Genomic DNA, 15,407 nt, shown 5'->3' with positions numbered 1-15,407 from the left:
CTGCTGAAGGCCCATGGTCAAGGCACATATAAGAAAGCAATCAATGAACAACTAAGGTGTCGCAACAAAAAACTGATGATTGATGCTTCTCACCTCTCTCCGTTCCTGTCTGCTGTCTGACCCTATCTATCACTCTCTCTCTGTTTAAAAAAAAAAAAAAAGATTAATGTTTATATACTATACCTGCAGGTAATGTTAAAAATAACACCAAAACATGAATCATTTTTTTCAATTCTCAGTCACAGTTCTAATTCTGTTTTGGCTTGATAAAGTCCTATAATTTCTAGCTCCTCATCTGTAGCCAGAAAGACCTGATAAAAGTTCTGCAGCTTTTGTCCTCCCAGAATGCTCACAAGGTTTAATTCACCACTTTTCCATCAAACTCTCTTAAGATGACTGTTTTCTGACCTCTTTCATTAGTATTACTTCTGCAGTTAATCCCAGGCCCTTCTGATTGATGTCGTACTTTGTATCTGCTTTGCTTCATTTTATAATGAAGAGTCATCCAGGACTCCAAGCTCTGCAGTCTAAAGGCAGGTCTCATCAATTCCAAAGCTCAGCTCAACTCTTTATTTGAAGGCCTGAGGCAACCGTCACCTGTAGGGAAGGGAAAGATGGGTAAATTCCCTTACCCTGAAGAATTAGAGATCCTTTGCTTATTTCTGTGTTTAGAACACAGTTGAACTAATGATATCAAGCCAGTAAAGCCAGGTTCTGATCATTAACATCACTGATTCAGTTATACCCAGAAGTAATTTAAAAATTGTACAGATTATGGTTTAAGCCTCAATTCTAACTAACCTTTAAAGCTCTTGGGAAGCCAAGTTCATAGCCAGAAGTTCTGCACTATGGTGCAAGAGTGCCTCCAAGTGGCAGAAAATTGTTAGTCACTTTGGCCTGCCAAAGTGACCTGTACCACTAGCACCTCAGCAAGAGTTATTACTGAAACAATTAGTATCACATAAATATAAAATTGATCTAATAATACTTCCCATTTTGATATGACTTATGTCATATTTTTAACTCTAAGCTTTCTTTAGAATGGGAAAGGAGAATAATATGCTTTACATAGTTAGTTTCAATATCCATCTATAAGATTTGGACAATATGTAGCTCCTAACTCATAAGATAATTGTATCCTGACCAGGTGGTGGTGCAGTGGATAGAGCGTCAGACTGGGAAGTGGAGGACCCAGGTTCAAAACTCTGAGGTCACTAGCTTGAGCACGGACTCATCTGGTTTGAGCACAGCTCACCAGATTGAACCTAAGGTCACTGTCTAGAGCAAGGGGTCATTCAGCCTGCTGTAGCCCTGCAGTCAAGGCACATAAGAGTTAGCAATCAATGAACAGCTAGGGTGATGCAGCAAAGAATTGCTGCTTCTCATCTTTCTTCTTTCCTATCTGTCCTCCTCTCTGTCTCTCTTTCTGTCTCTGTCACACACACAAAAGAGATAATTATAAACATTAAATAATTAAATTTTCAAGTGCTTAGTATATACAGGGTGAAATTTATAATTTAGTGCATATTATATGTAATATTATATATATATTAAATAATATGATATATAGTTTATATGCAAATATACATGGCAGTTTCATACAATGTATAATACATGCCATGCAATAGTATAGTATGAAATATAATATTTAATATACAATTTATCATATTATTATCATGAGTTGCAGAGATGTGTTTTTTCCTATTGTGGCTTTTTCTTGAGAAATGTCAAAGAGAGCTGTTCATCAGTAAGGATGGATTCAGTGACCCAATAAATTATGAAGGTTTTTTGACATCTTAACATGGAAACCAAGTGTCATTATTGCAACTTTCCTGCATAGCTAAAGGCCCCAAAGGGAAACTCAATGTTATAAAATAGCACATGATCTTGAGCCCTTCCTATCTGCATCAACATTCCATTAGTGTAAAAGGAATTTTCTCAAGTCTTCTGGGTACATGTCTGCACTCCTTCTTCCCCCACTGTCTGTGGCAAGATAAATTAAAACATCCAAGGCTAATTGTCCTTACCTATTATCTAGTGACATTAATAAAGCTGGAGACAGCTGGACTGAGCCATTGTGACATCTGTTGATCAAGGTTGCCATTAATACATGGATAACCAATTTGTGAATGTTCAACCCTTCCAGGAGAAATATTGGCTTCTTTCTTATACAGAATTTCAAGTCTCAGTCCTTAAAATCGTATCTGTAAAGCAGGTCTTTGGTGACCTATGGAAAATGCATTTCCTACTTTGGATTGAGATATGCTACCAATACAAGACTCAGTTTACTTCATATACTATTTTTTTTCCTTGAACAATCACACATTCTACAAACTAATACTTTCTTAATATGGTAGACACTGATGATGTAGAAATTATTTTGTGAGTTTTTGAGGAGGATAATCACTTCATATGGACATGATTATTTAACTGGGTAGATTAATACTCCATAGCACTGTATAATGTAACTTGTGTTGAGCATTATTTGACTGTAGGTTTTTATCTCAAAGGATTAAAATTATTCTATTCTTTACATTTTTTAGATTTTTGTACTAAACACTATTTAATTTCATTTGTCCATGTGAGTAGCTTAATTTCAGTAGAAACTCTAAGGCTAAAAGGAAGACATCATTTTTCTTCTGGGACATTTAGAGCTGACCATGAACACTGCTTAGGAAAATAATATGAATCATTTATATGAGGTTAATAAAAAATTGTAGAATGTATCCTTCATGTTAGTAATTTATTTTACTTAAAAATATTTTTATTGAAAAATAAGTTAATTGCATTAATTCACTTTTAAATATTGAAAATTTGTTATCAATATATATGTATTTTGTTCATATTAAAACTAGCTTATTGCCCTGGCCGGTTGGCTCAGCGGTAGAGCGTCGGCCTAGCGTGCGGAGGACCCGGGTTCGATTCCCGGCCAGGGCACACAGGAGAAGCGCCCATTTGCTTCTCCACCCCTCCGCCGCACTTTCCTCTCTGTCTCTCTCTTCCCCTCCCGCAGCCAAGGCTCCATTGGAGCAAAGATGGCCCGGGCTCTGGGGATGGCTCTGTGGCCTCTGCCCCAGGCGCTAGAGTGGCTCTGGTCGCAATATGGCGACGCCCAGGATGGGCAGAGCATCGCCCCCTGGTGGGCAGAGCGTCTCCCCATGGTGGGCGTGCCGGGTGGATCCCGGTCGGGCGCATGCGAGAGTCTGTCTGACTGTCTCTCCCCGTTTCCAGCTTCAGAAAAATGAAAAAAAAAAAAAAACAAAAAAAACTTGCTTATTATTTTTTAAATATAGAACATGAAAAAGAAGTTTTACTCTTGTCAAAAAATAATGTTTACTTTACAAAAAATTCACCTTGCAATACACTGAAATAGAGGACCTGGTTTTAAATTTACTGATCCTTGTAATACAGTAATTAATAAATATGTACTATGGTCTCTCATTTTATGCACCAAAGAGCAGAGTTGTGTGAAATTGAACAGATATTGGATATTAAAGAACAATTCAAGGCATATTTTACAAAGAAGGGAAAGATATAATATTATTGAATGCATACACTGTGCCACATAAATAGTAGTATTTAAAGTTCACAACTATCCTATAAAGAACATGTTCTTTTCTTAAATTTTCACTGACAGAAACTAAAACCTAAGGAATACATCTTAGTTCATGATGTTTAAGGAAATCTAAAATAGATGTACATATGTATCATCTATTAGGTGTCAAAGTCTTTCCACTACACTTTCTATTTTATTTTAAAAGAGAATGCACTTTTTTTATTGTATTTTTCTGAAGCTGGAAACGGGGAGAGACAGTCAGACAGACTCCCCCATGCGCCCAACCGGGATCCACCAGGCACGCCCACCAGGGGGCGACACTCTGCCCACCAGGGGGCGATGCTCTGCCCCTCTGGGGGGTCGCTCTGTTGTGACCAGAGCCACTCTAGCACCTGGGGCAGAGGCCAAGGAGCCATCCCCAGAGCCCGGACCATCTTTGCTCCAATGGAGCCTCGCTGCGGGAGGGGAAGAGAGAGACAGAGAGGAAGGAGAGGGGGAGGGGTTGAGAAGCAGATGGGCGCTTCTCCTGTGTGCCCTGGTCAGGAACCGAACCTGGGACTTCTGCACGCCAGGCCGACGCTCTACCACTGAGCCAACCGGCCAGGGCCAAGAGAATGCCCTTTTCTAAGATGGTACCATAAGAAATGACAATGAATACAATTATTGTGCATATGTTAAGAATATTGCTGGTGGTACTTTTGTTGGTAACAATGTTAGGGACATATAAAGATAAGTTCCCGTATTTCAAACTATTAGTTTGGATGCTGCTACCAAAGGAGAAATAAGAAAATTTGGTACTGACCTTGGACTTTAACTTTTGAATTTATTCCCTATTTAAATGAAAGCCATGTAGATTAATAGCTAAAAGAATAAATATTCAAGCTAATCTACCCAAGTTTAAATCCTAATTCTGGGATTCCAAGATGGTAATAAAGTAGGCAGACGTTCCAACTGTTACCTCCCAGGACCAAATTGAATTACAACTAAATTTAAGAACAAACATCTTAAAAATTTCAGACTAAATGAAGAGGAGTTTGTAGCCAAGGAGTCACAAAAGAAGCCATACTAAGACTTGTAGGAAGGGTGGAGACATGGAAAGAGCTGCTTCGCTCCCAGGAGTGAGTGGGGTGGAGGGTCCAGAGGGACTCTCACTGTGGGAATGTTCACCCTGAGAGGTGTGGGTCCTAAGCTCCAGGCCAGGTGCCCCAGCCTAGAACTCCAGAGCAAAGAAATGGTTCCCACATAGCCTTTGGCAGTGAAAACAGCCAAAGTTTCATTCTGCAAGAAAAAGATGGGAGCTGTCAGAGATGCAGACTCCATCTTAAAAGGCCAGAGCAGAAAATCTTGTTCACAGCCACTACCTGGGGCTCCAGCAGAGGGAAGGCTGAGAGGACTGGAGTTTCATGAGAAGAGTGTGAAGTTGGTGATCCAGGGAGAGACATCATGGGGATGGCCATCAGAACTCCCATGCTGAGTCACTTTCCAATATTGCAGTCACCATCTTTCTTGGGTGGATCAGTCCCTTCCGTGCAGCATCAGTCTGGGGGGAAGCTACTGCCCACCCTTGGGAATCTCTCCTGGCCCACCTTATGGAAATTGGGTTGTTGTGAGGAGCCAGGAAGCAAAGAGTGCGCCAGTAACTCAGTTTTCTGGCTTTGAGGCCAGAGCTTTCCCCACACTATCCCAAGACTGTGACTGGCGCTTCTGCCTCACGTGAGATTCAGAAGAAACTGTTCAAACTGTGAGAAGACCAAATCTCTGGGCCTCAGAGGTCATACCCATTGGACTTCTAGGGGCTACATTCTACTGAGGTCTGTGAAAAAATTTAGGACAGACTGGTACCTGAGGCTAAGGAGCAGGAGCCACACCCACCACCTTTCCTAATCCCTGAATTACCCCAGGCTCTGTACCAGAGGTTTTATATTAGTGGCTGAGCCCAAGAAGCACTTATTAGACAGAGGCAACAGGAGGTGGGGCACAGGAAACTTGGCCCTTTTGCTGACCTTCTCCCAGACCTAGTAAGGGTAAAAGCCAGCCTACGTCTGTGGCTTGGTATTTCTGTGTGCACCTGGGCCCAGCAGAGGCAGCCACAAACTCTGGATTGCTTATACCTTCAAGAAAGTTTCTGAGGGCCAGTCATAGGCATTGTTCTCCACTGGTCTATACCAGGTTCATGCCAAGAACGGTTAGGACTGGACATTTTGTGGCCACATGCACAGGACATTAGTGCAGAATATAATGACCCTTGCTGGTGGCATAGCCAAAGGGAGGGCTCACTGGACACTGGGTCCAGCTGAGGCAAGCTCTGCTTTCTTGGTCAGCACCTGCACAGCAGTTCAGATGTGCATTGTACAAGATAGATCTTCACTGTTGGCTAGCCTGAGTCCCAGATATCCTGCCCTGCTGGCCTTGGTTCCAGAAAGAGAAGAGAAAGAGTCTTAGAGCATGGACATTCAAGGAGTGAATTCCCTGGAGCCTATTTTGAGGCATGGTCAAGGGGTTTAGCCATTTTCAGGAGTGCACAGTCAGTCCCAGGAGAGGTTTCTAATGTCTTCCTCCCCGAGACTAGAAACTCCCTAGTTGGAAGAACTTCTGCAAAGGAGACCATCAACCCCACACCATATAAACTTGTTGCTCACCCCACTGAGGAGAAATAGAATTGGAATATCCAGTAGTGTCTATGGGATTAGGCTCTGGAGTAGGGGTCATTTTCCTCATGAGGTTATGACCAGGAGACCACTGAAGTAGGGAGTCCACTAATGTTTAATCCTCAACCTTAGCACCCTAACCCACTAATGCTTGCAACTGGCAGAGGGATGAGCACACACTACAGTCTTTCTACTGAAGACTCTGTGGGAAGACCAGACAGCTGCAAAAGGAGGCAAAACAGCTGAAAATTGGAGACAAATCTTATGGAGCTTCAGGCTTTTGTAGAGCTGCTGTCATCCCTAAGCAAGAGGAAGCTGAACTTTAAACACAGGTTGGCACCTCTTAAACTACTCAGACACAGAAAACACAGACACAAACAGTGAACAGAGCAGTAGCTCCAGACTGGTAACCTATGGTGGGTTAAAAACTATTGTTTATGCCAATCCATACCCTAACTTTGTCCAAGAAGACACAGAACCAATACGACCAGTAGTAGGTGACAGTTCACACCAATGCTAGAGTCAGCTAGTTACACAAGTAGCATGCTCAAAGGAGGAGTTCAACAGGAACTAGACACTGCAGAGAATAAATACACCCAACAAAACAGACAATGCACAGCATTTAATGCATGTGATCAAAGTTGGCCCTAGATCCAGCCAGCCTAAAGGGAAAATACCACTAATGAAAGGGCAAACTTCATTCAAGACTCACATACAACAGCAGGGTACATACTAACGTCAAGAAGCATTACTAATGCAAGGAACTCAAGTGGCCTGGATGTCATTACCACTAAGGCTATTTTCCTCTTAAAGACATCTTAACAAATTTCAAAATCTTGGCAGAGATACCTAATACAAAAATTAAATGGGAAGACAAAGAAATATTAACCAAATGAATCAACAAGAGAAATTTCAGAAAAATAACAAAATAAAATGGTAGTATCCAAACTACCAGGCACAGAGTTGTGGAATTGCTGAAGAACACAGGATCAAAGGCCCACTGGTGTTCGACCAAGCAGCCAAGATTGGAGCAGGCTGCCTTTTAAGCCAGTCTGCCCTTCCTTGGTGAGCAAGGAGTTAATTGGAAGTCACATTGTAATTATCCTGACCTATTGGATTCCTGTGTGACTGGCCACAGAAACTGATCACTATCAGAATAGAAGCCTGACCATCAGGTGCACTCAGCAGGAATGTACAGGGATGCTCAAGACCCATGGTAGACCACATCTCCATATAAACCATGGTTAGCACAAATTTTATAACTTTTTTTCAAGTAAAGAGTTAAAAAATCTCAGATAGTTGCTATAATTATCCATCAGTTAAAAAACCATAGTTAAAAATCTTGGTCATAGCAGGAATAAAAGGATAAAAACTCACCAACTATAAGAGTTTGCCTTAACAGTAGTGACTTACCCTTCAGTGAACTATATATTATCACACAGAGAAAAATAGTGAGCATTAGCACAATTCAGTGCTCAAACTGATTATGCAAAATTGAACAGTGACCCTAATCATATGTTAATAGTTTCTTCTTGTCCTTATTTAACTACATATGTTCTGTGATGAGGCATAGATTGGATCTAAATTTATATTTTATGAAGAAGTAAAAGCCTTTCTAAGCATGCAAACTAATAATTTCCAGGAGCAAAAGTAACTTGAACAACTCCATTTCTATTCTCCCTTTTCAGTCATTGTGATTTGTTAAAAAACACGTGAGATAAACTTTCAGTACACATTCTTATTTTATCTCTATAATTGAAACTTGTACCACTAAATCAAATTGAAAATTGCATTTATGCATTTAGTATCTATCTATGTTTTTCTTATTTATAATAAAAATAGCATGGCTGTTATTTATGCCAAGATAATAAGAATTGTTCACCTGGTCATAGAAATCTTTATCTTTTGTTTAAAGATTATAAATGCACAGGCTTATATTGTAAGTAGAATATATATCACTATAGGGCAATTTTAGAGTTTAAACTATAATTCATAAATAAAATATTTTGTTTCTGAGAAAGTACATGTGAGTTTATTATAAATTATAACTTCAAGGGAGATGGAAAATATACATTTTTGTTACATGATGTAAATGATGCCATGTCATAAATCACATTGCAAATCATTGTCATTTTCACTGACACAATAGTGTAATGTAATAACTCAAATCATTTTCATTGTGAGTCCTACTTTAATTTTTGTTAATGGAAATGTACTATGGTAAGTAACAACAATGGTATCTATTATTATTGAAACAGGTAGATAGAGACATGGAGACTCAAAATATAATATACATAGTAAAAATACATATTAACTATATACTTACCATCCATTATTGGTCTATTAACATATATACTGCTCACCAAAATTAGGGAATATTTTATCGCTTCATATTCATTTTAAAATACCTCCTAATTTTTGTGAGCAGTATATAAAAGTATCACAGAATTATATAGTTGAAAATATATAGTTTTATTAACCAATGTCTTCCCAATAAATTTAATTAAAATAAAATGAAAAGCAAAAACTATATCAATAATTTATATTAATTTTTTTAAATTGTAAAAATATATATTTATATTTTAAAACAATACAAAAATTTAAGTATATACATCAATAATAATTACATTTTGAAATTTTATGCTTTGTTTTGTTTTTTTTAATCCCTCCTTCACAATCAAAAAATAACCATTGACTTAGGAGTGTACTTAGAGAAAAAGCTGTGCAATAGAAATCTTTTACAGGTATTGAAAGGGAGCTATTCAAATAGTGTGAGAGAACAAATCATTGCCCAGGATCATCTTAAATTCAAAGGGTTTTGCTCGGTGTCTTAACATTTCTTGACTTGATTGGCTCATTTTCTTAACAACAAGATAGTAACTATTTCATATTTTCAAAAATATTTTTGGATAATATTTATTTTTGTTTTTTGCTTTTTTATTTTTTGTGACAGAGACACAGAGAGAGACAGAAAAGGGACAGACAGCAACAGACAGAAAAGCAGGAAGTGAGATGAGAAGCATCAATTCTTTCTTGTGGCTCCTTAGTCTCCTTAGTTGTTTATTGATTGCATTCTGATATGTGCCTTGACCAGGGGGCTACAGCAGAGCAAGTTACCCCATGTTCAAGCCAGCAACACTGGGCTCAAGTCAGTGAACTTGACCTTCAAAACAGTGACCTTTGGGCTCAAGCCAGTGACCATGGTGTCATCTCTATGATCCCAAGCTCAAGCCAGGGACTTTAAACTCAAGCTGGTGAGCCAGTGCTCAAGCCGGATGAGTCCTGCCTTCAAGTGAGCCACCTCGGGGTCTTGATCCTGGGTCCTTTGCATCCCAGGTCAACGCTCTATCCACTGAGCCACCACATGGTCAGGCAATAGTTCTTTTGTTTGTTTGTTTGTTTGTTTTCACTTTTTTAGATTTTATTTATTCATTTTTATTAGAGAGAGAGAAGGGAGAGAGAGAGAGAGGGAGAGAGAGAGAGAACAGGGGGAGGAGCAGGAAGCATCAACTCCCATATGTGCCTTGACCAGGCAAGCCCAGGGTTTTGAACCGGCGACCTCAGCATTCCAGGTCGATGCTTTATCCACTGCGTCACCACAGGTCAGGCCGCAATAGTTTTAATAAAGCAAAATAAGTGTTGTGTTATAGTTGTCTTCTTTATAAATCGATTTATAGTACATAACTTCAGTATATTAATAAGAATTATTTTATTAACACATTTAATTATAATATACTTTTAGGACACTAATTTATCAATGTTAATTTATTGTTATATAAAATATTACCTGTTGACATTATAATTATTTTATTTATATAATATTCAGGGTATATTTAAATTACAATATTAAATTATAATAGTTTATTATATTAGTAATAAAAATTATTAGCATGACTAATAGCTTTAGTTATTTAAATGCCTAACAATTTCAGAGAAAGTATTCAAATTGAATTTTTAAAAAATCATATTTTAAGCATAGTATATTATGTCATATCCTTAGTATATTTTGTAAATTTGAAAATAAAGGAAAAGTATCGAATAGCATATTGTGTTTATTAGTGGAGATTTATTCTTGATAGAATTGCACTAGGAGAAGAGTGTACTTTTTACTTCAAATGTAATGATCTCTAATGTAATGTACTCTCTGGAAATCAATGATATTATTGCTGCATAAATGGGGAAAACAGTCATAGCCCTTTTGGGATTAAAAGTATTGACTTAATATATTGGAATGATTTATTTCATTTTATGTAAACAAAGAGGTAACATTTTAAAAACAAAAATCACAATTTATGGAAGTACAGCATATAACAATGTTAGCTTTAACAAAACATGTATCAGGGCCTTAAGCACAAACTAAGTCTCTTTGCAATCTCCTTAGAATGCCTATGGATTGTAAATAGTATGCAAGATTCTTCTCCCTACTGAAAAACAAAATAAGGAAAATATATATATATTTTTTAATTAAGTGAGAGGGTGGGGAGAGGTGGGGAGGCTGGGGAACAGACTCCTTCATGCACCCTGACTGAGATCTACCATACAAGCCGCCTACCAGGAACTGCTCTGCCCATTTGGGCTTCCTTGCTAAGAAACTGAGATATTTTAGTGACTGAGGTAAGCTCATGGAGCTATCCTCAAAGCCAAGGCCAACTTACTGGAACCGTTGGAGCCATGGCTTCAGCAAGGAAAGACAGAAAAAAGTGGGATGGGAAGGGGTGGAGAAGTAGATGGTCACTTCTCCTGTGTGCCCTAACCTGGAATTGAACTGAGACTGCCACATGCCAGGCTGACTCTCTAAGGCTGAGCCAATGGGCCAGGACCAAGAAGAAAAATTTAATGACAAAATTGAAAATACAAATGAATATTATTTTAAAATGACATTAAAACCAATATACTCAGAAAACACTAGAAATAGATGTTACTGAATATATGTTTACATCATTTACTTAAAATAGAATTATTTTTATTCCAATTACATTATTTAATCCATAAACAATAAATCTTGAAAACCTAGTTTTATAAAATATTTGAATAATTTTATCTCTGCAAAGACATTAAGAATACTAGTTTTTTTCTCTATGTAGTAATGTTCCAGATTTTCTATTATGATTGTTTTTATTTGTCTCCCATGTGGTAATCAACAAAATTACATAAAGATAAGGCTATTACATCCCAATTAAAAAAATGCATTATATTTGTTAGCTAGTCTGATAGAGTAAGTTATTTCCTGAATATTCACAGTTTCTTCCTCCTTACCACATATATATGCCTAATTTTCAAAGAACTTTAATGCTTTAAAGTATATGAAATACTAGTTATAGTGGCACTGTTATTTCCATTTTTGGTGATAAAAAGGTTCTTATTTCAAAACTTATTTCAGCATTGACTTCCTATTCTGGTTATATCCTGAAAATTTTACTTTTTGGAGATCTTTTGCAGATGAGCAGTTTCAATTGTCACCTCTATGTAAAATATTTGTCATCAATATATTGTCTTGTTCTTATTACAGACACTTCTAACTGCCAAGATTTCTTACACCTAAAATTTAACATCAGTTAACTAAAACTATTATTTTGTAAAATATGTCTTTATCCAGAGAGGTCAATCAAAGATGTCATTTTTATGTTAAACAGTAAAGATCAAGAATGACTTAGTTAAATGGAGAAGTAAAAGAAAATTCAATAAGTGAGAAAAACATATTATAAAGAACATGAGAAGGCTGGTATTACAAATAAATGGCACAATCAAACCCAGTTTGAAATTATATATGCATTTTAGATTTTGGTGATTTCTCAGTGTTTTGAGAATATGTTTTATAGGAAATTCAATGTCTTCCCCAATTACAGGGGATTTTTAGAGCTTAGAATCATTTAGCCATTTTTACCTCTCAATTTTCTGCTTCTACTGAAATCACACTAACTGTACTCTCATAGCTATTCTATCTCCTTGCTCTTGACTCAGACATAGAGCAAAGTTTCTTTCTATTATCACTCCCCTATATCACATACACCAAAGAAGGATATGTTATAACAGTAAGAAAATTTTAAAATGTAGTTCTACAGAAAGGTCTGACCTTAGGAATCAGGAACTTCATAAAAATTAAGAAATGGTCTGTGGGGATATATATATATATATATATATTACCTGATATATATAAACCAAATTATATATATATTGGTCTGGTTTTATTTATATCACCATGTCTTCTTTATCTTCTTTCTACTTTTTCTTCTATTTGCTTTTCATTCTTCTCCCCTCTCCTCAGTTCTTGGTCATCTTCATAACTCTGTATCACATACATTTTAAGTGCTGCTACCTGTTGCTTTTCTGTGTTCTTATTGAATTTTGTTGCTGTCTTACCTTCTTTAATAGTCAATTAGAAACTCTATAACTAGAAAACTAGCTGAATTTTCCTAAAAGCTTTAGTTCTCTATTCTCATTTTACCATGTTTTCCCAAGAGCCTAGTAAAATAGAGTTAACATCGGATACAGTTATGTCTAAAATAAACAGTAATAAAAGCTATTTAAATAATGTTTCACATAAATGTATGTATGGCAAAAATAATTATATTTAAGTTTAAAGACCTACTCCAAATATATTGGTCCATATATTTGAACCAGGACCTTTTAGTTCCATCATAATTTTTCCAGTTTGAGTAAATACCCAGAAGAGGGGTTATAAGTCATGTGATAATTCTTTTCTTAATTATTAATACTTTGAGGAGCTTTTATGCTGTTTTCCATAGTATTTGTACGAGTTTATATGCCCACCAGCACTATAGAGTGATTCCCTTTATTCAGTGGTGGGATTGAAATAATTTAACAACTGATTCGCTGCCCTAATGACCATTTTAAGTATAAAAAAATATATACCACCTGACCAGGCAATGGTGCAGTAGATAGGGTGTCAGCCTGGGATGCAGAGGACCCAGGTTTGAAACCCCAAGGTCACCGATTTGAGCATGAGCTCATCCAACTTGACTATGGGCTCACCAGCTAGAGCTCATGGTTGCTGGCTTGGGCATGAGATTATAGACAGGACTGAATGGTTGCTGGCTTAAGCCCAAAGGTCTCTGGCTTGAGCTCAAGGTCACTGGCTTAAGCAAGGAGTCACTGCTCAGCCTTAGCCTCTCTCCCTCAGTCAAGGCACATATGAGAAAGCAATCAATGAACAAGTAAGAAAATGAAGCAAAGAATTGCTGCTTCTCATCTCCCTTCCTGTATGTCTGTCCCTATCTGGTCCTTTCTCTGTGTCTCTCTCTTTCTCTATCACTAATATATATATATATATATATATATATATATATATATATATATATATATACACACACACACACACACATACCGAAAGGTAGTTTATTATTTCATGCATTTAATACTTAAATAAGAAGAATAAAATAGATACACAAAACTAGATTATGTTATAAAATAGTTTTAAAATATTAATGAAAACGTATTAAATAATACCTGACAAGAAACAAAAAAACTCTTATTTAAGAAATTTCCATATTGCTTCTTGATCGGTATCCTCACTTGCAATTTTCTTTGCTTTTATTCAAGCATCATTGGCTGTGTGATTTATCCTTAACTATCTTTTCACTTGTAGGAGTAGGATACCGTTCCCTTAGAGGTAGGCTGATTAGACTACTAGTCATTGTGTTTTATAAATTAGAATCAGTTAGGTGACTTCTCTTCTCTGAGCATATTATGTTCATCTTTGAAAAACCCCTTTTCAATTCTGCTAAACTTGCAGCAATTGTTCTGAACATATCTTTAGCTCTCTAGCTCTTTGAACACTTTCAAGAATTGCGTAGTTCTGGGAATTTTTAAAAATGTTTTCCACAAAATCTTTACAATCATAATATCAATTTGGTAATTAAAAATGTCATTAAATATGAACAATTGTTCTTCAGCTGCTTTCCATGGAACTAGTACTTCTTCAGTATTCCAGTGATTGCACTGATGCACAGATGAATGTTAGAAAAGAATGAAAGCCTGACCAGATTGTGGTGCAGTAGATAGGGCCAGACTGGGACACAGAGGACTCAGGTTCAGAACCCCAAGGTCACTGGCTTGAGCATGGTCTCATCTGGCTTGAGCATTGGCTCACCAGTTTGAGCACAGTGTGGCTGGCTTGAGTGTGGGATCATAGACATGACACCATGATTGCTGACTTGAGCCCAAGGTCGCTTTGCTAGCTTGAGCAAGGGGTCACTCACTTCACTGTAGCCCCAGTCAAGGCACATATGATAAAACAATCAACAAATACCTAAGGAGACAATGCAACAAAGTGTTGATGCTTCCCATCTCTCTCCCCTCCTGTATATTTGTCCCTATCTGTCACTCTCTCTGTCTCTCTCGCAGTCTCTGTAAAAAAAAAAAAAAAAGAGTAAGGGATGTAAATTTGCGATTTCCACATTGGGCAGCTGCCCAGGCACCGACCTTAGAGAGAACCCTGATTACCAGTGGATTTTAACAAGTAGTTCGCTGAACTCAACAAAATATTATGTATTGGCTCTGCCATGTGAACTGGCTGAATCCCACCACTGCCTTTATTCCACATCCTCTGCAACACTTGTTATCACTTGTCTCATTGATAATTGCTATTCTAAAAAGTGTGAAAGGGTATCACATTATAGTTTTGATTTGCATTTCACTAAGAGTTAGTGAAGTTGAGCATCTTTCAACTCCTCTTCTGGCTATCTACCCAAAAAATTTGAAAACATATTTTCACAAAGATATATGTACCACTATGGGCACCGCATCATTATTAATGCTGACCAAGACATGGACACAACCAGTGTCCTTTCAAGGATGATTGAATAAAGAAGATGTGGTACTTATATACAATGAAATAGTACTCAGCCTTAAAAAAAGATTAAATACTACCGTTTGTGACAACATGAAGGGATCGTAAGAATATTATGCTAAGTGAAACAAGTCAGACAGAAAAAAATAATAAAAACATGATTTTGTTCGTATGTGGGATATAAAACTCAAAGCAACAAATGAACGAAGGAGAAAAACAAACAAGGGAAAAAGAAACCCCAAAACTCATAGACTCAAACACATAGTATGATGGTTATTAGAGGAAAGGGAACAGAGGAGTTGCAAAGGATAAAAGGAGTCAACATATGGTGACAGAAGATTTGCCTTTAGGTGTTGGACACACAATGCAACATACAGATGATGTGTCATAGGAT

This window comes from Saccopteryx leptura, chromosome 4 (assembly GCF_036850995.1).
Source record: "Saccopteryx leptura isolate mSacLep1 chromosome 4, mSacLep1_pri_phased_curated, whole genome shotgun sequence".
Lineage (NCBI taxonomy): Eukaryota > Metazoa > Chordata > Mammalia > Chiroptera > Emballonuridae > Saccopteryx > Saccopteryx leptura.
Note: the sequence above shows the minus strand (reverse complement) of the source record.